Below are 6213 nucleotides of genomic sequence, written 5' to 3' on the forward strand. Positions count from 1 at the left end.
CCCAGCTAGGCAACAATAGGGAGAGAAGGGGAGAAGGCCAAAAATAGTGGGATCTATTCCATCAATCTTTTTATCTTGTGTTTCTTCCTTTGTTTTTTATGCCTAGAAAGTTCTCTGCCTAGAGATAAGAGACAATCAATTATGTTTCCTTCTAATTGTTTCTGGTGCTGGCTTGCATATTTATATTTAACTCAACACTATCTGGAATATATTTTGGTGAGAGAAAAAATTAGAGGTTTTTTCCTAAGGGGAGGGGCTTGATGAAATAATTCAAAGTTTCATCCGAAAGAATATATAGATGGTAATTGCCGAGAAATATTTGAAGAAGAGAATTAGAACAGAAAACTAGTATTGTCAGAAATTTAAAAATAATAATTATGCAATAATTAAAACAGCACACACTGTTTTAAGAAAAAGAAAAAACCTCTGTTCATTGTAAAAGAAAAATTAAAATGATGTGAAAATATATTTTTCTCAAAAAGCATATCAGTTTATTAATTTGGGATTTGACAATTTTTCAGATCTAAGGAATGTCAAAAATAATTACTGAAAAAATACAACACCCCAAATAAAAATCCAAACAAGCCTAGTGCTTGTTTCTGCAGCATACATACACAAATTGGATCCATGCAGAGATTAGCATGAACCTTGCCAAGATGACACATGAATTTGTGAAGCATTCCATCCTTTTCAGTTATGCAAGATGAATTTTATACCTCAATAAAGCTGAAAAAAAAAAAAAGCCTAAGTCTAAATTTTCTCATAACAAGGCTGCCCTTAATGAATTGTGACAGTGAAACGATCCTTTTGACATGGTGCTGTTACTATGGCCATAAACATAGGTGTCATGGCAGATGTTGGCTGCAGAGGCTACTGAGCTGATGAGCGAACACTTTCTGGCTTTGGTATGTGGGTGTGGTGCTTTGTTCATGCTCCACACCCCTGGCTCCTTGCAACGTGCATCTGCCCATCTGCAGGAGAGAGCACTGTCATCCCTCTTAACCCGATGATCTTTCTACTTCTGAACTGCAGCTGGGTTGGGTTATTATGGGCTGTGTCTTCTTCCTTGTGCTGGGATTTGGATAGGCAGGAACTACTCCCTGGAATTATGAGGATGCTCAAAAGGGCCTCCAGGTGGAAAGAATTTGGCCTTGACCTGATGTAGAAAAGAAAGAAGAGCTTGGAAAGAAAATAATACTAGAATCAAGGAATTTAAAAAAAAATAGGATGAAGGGTTTTCTTTCAATCTTCTATTACTCAGCCAAAAATCTATAAACGTATATGTGATTTTCAGGACGAGGAACTCAATATCAGAAAGGGAAAACTAACAGTTGGCTATGAACTCCGAGGTTGAGGGGACATATATACTAACCCTTTTTTCCCTCAGTGACATTTACAGAAGTACGGGAAATGTATTTCTTTCTAAGAAAAGCAAGCATGGCAAGATCCCAGCTTTTCCATAGGAATCCGTCAATTCTATTTTTCTGCTCCTAATTGCCTGGATTCTTAAATGACATCTAACTTCTGAACTCTCCAAGTCATAGTCCGGATAAAGCCCTTTCACTGAAGATGCAGTATCGCTTCTGTGGAGAATCATGCCTTACTTGTAGCACACAAGTGGTGTACGTTAAGTCTTATTTTTCCCCCCAGATGAAGGGTGTTAATATAGAGAAAATCTGCCACTCTGATCTGCAAAGTTTATAGAAACTCAACTTTCAAGTACCAGTTTATGAGGAATGGCTTCAGCTTACTTTTCATCTTTGCATTTCCTATGGTACCTGGTAGCATAAAGTCTCTCACATATAATTTTTCAATAGCAAAACAATAAATACAAACAATAAATACTGAACCGAGGGGTCTAATCAAAACTTTTCATTAATTTTAGGACCAGGAGGCAAAAAAAAGAGAAACATGTTATAAACCTTACTGTTTATTTCTTCCTTACATTTATCATTGGCTATAATTTAGTAGAAAGATCCCTCCCAAATGTCTCAGCTTTCTTTTCTAGGAGGACTGTATGCAGGCATTATAGAAAGTAGATACTCCCTTTTGTCTTGAAATATTTATCCTTTTGCAATGTGAGAGATGAAGTTAAGTCTCTCTGATTCACACTGATCAGCAGTGTTTTCAGAGATAAGTAGCATTTTTCCTTAATTATTGAACACTTATGTATCTATTAGATATGGTTCCCCACTGCACATCCTTTGAACTTTTTTTTTCTTTTTTTAGCAAGAGAAAGGTAGGGGAGGGACAGAGGAAGAGGGAGAGAGAGAATCTTAAGCACGGAGCCTGACTTAAGGTTCCATCTCACAACCCTGAAATCATGACCTGAGCCGAAATCCAGAGTTGGACACTAAACCAACTGAGGCACCTGGGTGAAATTTTTGATACTAGCAGATTAATTTGAAATAATACCATCAGCAGATTGAGCTAAACTCAGGAAGTCACAATTTGGTATTAAAGGATGGCAACCAAGAGTAATGACTGTGTCTAGAGCCTGTAAAACCATACGGCTTGAAGAATGAAACCCAGGTGATGGCCAGTGGGGAGGAGAGCAGCAGGGTAAAAGGAATTAAGAAAAGGAGGAAATGTGTTTGCAAACTGACACCATGGACCCTGAACTACAGCCAAAAATACATCGATGATATCTACGAATACTGGGGGTGGGGGCGGGGTGTCTAGAGCTGAGATTAAAGACATAGACACAGTCTGCCAGACTTACTCTGATTCTAGCTCTGGGGTTTTCTCTAGTTTCCACTCAAGGTCCTTCCTCCATAAAGTCCTCTGTACCTCCACTGTCTTTTTCTCCATAAAGACAATAGTTTCTCTGACACTTTTTTCCAGAAACTGGGGTCTTGTCCTCAGAGTTAGAGTTCCCTGTAGCTGAAAATTCACTGAGATAGTCAGTGCTGCCTGTATCTCTGTGTATTGCCTACTGGAAGACTGCCTCCCTGCCATGTCCTATCCATCTTCTGTTACATTTTTCTCACTTGGGATTTGATTGCTTCTTTGTCACTATTCTTTCCGTAGTGTGTTCTCCTTTGCTTCTCTGAGCAGACCCTCATGCAATACTACATCTCCCCTTACATGCCTTTAGGAAGAACTGGTGCTGGACCTATATTTTGGACTGTCCCCATGGTTAAAAACGATCCTTAAAAAAAAAAAAAATCCTGATTCTCATTCATCTGTTCATCCAACAAACATCATTTATAGTCCTACTATGTGTGGTACTTGAGATATAATGATAGAAATAACCATGGATTAACACAGGAACTCTCACATACTGTCATGGGAGTGTAAATTGGTAAATGACATTGGGAAGCAACTTGGCAATATTTTGCAAAGTGGCACATGGAGACTCCCTATTATCCAACTACTTCCTGTCTCAGTTTGTACTTAAAAAACCTCTTGTTTCTCAAGAAAACAAAACAAAACAAAACAAAAAAACCCACCACCAACAACAGCAACAAAAAAAATTCTTGTTTCTCTGCATTTGTTTCACATTCTTCTCTTTCATTTATAACATATTATATAGGTTATATAAAATTTATAATTAATGGACATGGTATAGGTACTTAAATTCACTAAAGTGAATTTAAAAGTTATTTCTTGGATAATGATGCCCAGTTGGAGCTCGACTCTTTTCTTTTACACGGTTCCTTCCAAAAAGAAGATTCCTACCCCCCTCCCACAGTACATCTGACCTCTGGTATTTCAACGTTTATCAAAGTTCTCAGGCTTGAACTGCAGCATAGCAGGTCCTCCCAAAGGCAAATACAACAGCACAAATTACATATTGTCAGTTTTTTAAAATACAAATTATATACAATTCTATTATCCACGTACTGAAATTAATTAAACATGAATTAAACATTTGCGACCATGGAGGAAAGTATAAGGTTTAAGATGTGCTCCCTTTGAGAAGGTGCTACCCACATCCAAATCAGTGCTTCTCCATAGCCATTAAAGAAACATGTCCCTACCCCTCCTCATTTACAGTTTCCAAAGGAAAATTGCTTAATTTGTATTCTATTTGAAGGCAAAGCATGCTTTCACATACAAGTAACACAGTGGAGAACAAATGAGAAGGTGAAGGGGTGACCCTGAGATGACCCTGAGGTCAACCCACGTCTCCAGCTTCCTTAGCTTGTCACTGCAAACTGAGGTGATGTTTCATTTTTGTGTCTAGATAATGATGCTTAAAGGCTCTATCTGATTATCAGATATCGGCACCTGTTTGGGGAGTTGCAAGGTATTGCCTTGCTTGTGGCTTGGAGTTCTGCTACAGCCGGGTTCCTCCCTGAAGCCTTCGAGCCAGCTGGCTGACAGGATGTTTGCTGCCTTTGCTGCTACTGATGTTTATCAGCCTGTTACTCTGTTTCTAAGGACCACTGGCATTGCCTGCCCAACTCCTGAGTGGTGACACTGTTTTGGTAATTCCCCATAAGATGCTTGAGAGCCTGCAAAGTTTGGGAGGCCTAAGAATTGCAAAATTGAACATCAACAGAGGTCTGGCTGGTGTGAAGGCTGCAATAACAAAAGTGGCCGTGACATTTGGCTAAAATGTCACCCAATAGCAGACAATGTGAGAGTGGTGGTGAACTGGCCAGCATGTGCTCCATTGAAAGGGAGAAGCTGCTGGGAACAAAGGTGGCCTGTGGAAACAAAGACCTAGGTTTGCTGGACCTGATTTTACAAGAGGTCTGAAGTTAATATTCTTAAGTGAAACTTTACTTCTGAGCAGTGTGGCACCTGATTCTTTTATTTTTAAAATGATACTGCCATGGCCAAACCAAACATTTCTGTGGGCCTCAGTGGGACTGTGGGCCACTAGTTGACATGTTTGACTAACAGCTACTGTTTCAAGTAGCTACTCTTAGAACCTATGGTCCAACTATACTTCCAAGTCCCTGCATAGCAACCATCAGATTTCTACATAGCATGAGCCAACACACACACACACACACACACACACACACACACACAGAGCATGAGAGGGAGAATTCTATGCTTATCAAGGGAAAACCCACATTCTTTCCACTAACAGAATCTGGCTCAACCAACTACTTAAAACAGTCATGTGCTTTGCCCAATTTCATCTCAAATAACACTTTATAGGAAAGGGTTACATTATAGTTCAGGTGCCACTGCACCAAATTCAAAACAGTTTGCTTTTAATCTTGCCTTCAAGATAAGGCAAGGAGAAGTTCAAACTGCACATATAATATCATTTCATCTCCTCCCCTCCTGGGAGCAAATTCTTGAATAAAGATTATAAACACAGCTTCCAGGAATGAAATAGTAATTTTCAGGTAGAGAGCGGACTGAATTTAGATTTAAGAGAAACTTGTCTTCAGCTCTGTGGAGACAGACTTCCTGGTAAATCAAATTTCTGTTACTAAGTGGAACACTTCAGCCCAATGTCAGGCCTTTCTGTCTGGGGACTTCCCTATAGTCAGGCCTCTGCTCAAGAATAATGGAAAGCTACTTGTGTACAAGTGTAAAAGGCCCATCTCAGGGGCTCCTGGGTGGCTCAGTGGTTAAAGCCTCTGCCTTCGGCTCAGGTCATGATCCCAGGGTCCTGGGATCGAGCCCTGCATCGGGCTCTCTGCTCAGCAGGGAGCCTCCCTCCCTCTCTCTCTCTCTCTCTCTCTCTGCCTGCCTCTCTGCCTACTTGTGATCTGTCAAATAAACAAATAAAAATCTTTAAAAAAATAAAAAAGGACCATCTCACTTCTACACTATGCAGGAAAACTGTATGTCATGTTCTCGTTGGAAGCTTCTCCTGCTTCAAAATTTTAAAGTTCACTTTCCACTAGCTAGATGGTTCAGGAACCCCAGTTGAAGCCAAAGCAAATTTAAAGGAAGAACAATTCAGCCACAGAAGCTGAACCAAGCGGCGTCCCAAGGTCCACTCTCAGTAGTAAGAAATAGCATCACACTGAGGAAAGGCTAAGAGGCCTCCTCTAGGTGTTAGATGACCTGGCAGGTAGATCTCCATTGTGAAGAAGATGCGTCAGCTACGCTGAGATCACCTAACCAATGTCTATTCATTCTGATTGTATGCTCACTAGAGAATATTCTGATAATTTGATTTTCCCAGTAGATCTGCCTACCAGGAAAAAATGGACTGGTCAGGCCAAACCAAAAATGATGGTCCACTTAGCTAGATTGGCAATATTTCTCACTGCAAATTAACATATAAATATTTTC

At 39.9% G+C, this 6213-nt stretch overlaps 1 non-coding gene across 1 annotated transcript; it reads left to right on the forward strand.

The window, feature by feature from the left end:
- Window positions 1-589: 589 nt before the first annotated feature.
- LOC116871826 lies at window positions 590-691 on the forward strand. The gene has a single exon (XR_004383527.1). It is a non-coding gene; the product is annotated as a U6 spliceosomal RNA (small nuclear RNA).
- Window positions 692-6213: the final 5522 nt, after the last annotated feature.

This window comes from Lontra canadensis, unplaced genomic scaffold (genome assembly GCF_010015895.1).
Source record: "Lontra canadensis isolate GAN:19392208 unplaced genomic scaffold, GSC_riverotter_1.0 scaffold1, whole genome shotgun sequence".
Lineage (NCBI taxonomy): Eukaryota > Metazoa > Chordata > Mammalia > Carnivora > Mustelidae > Lontra > Lontra canadensis.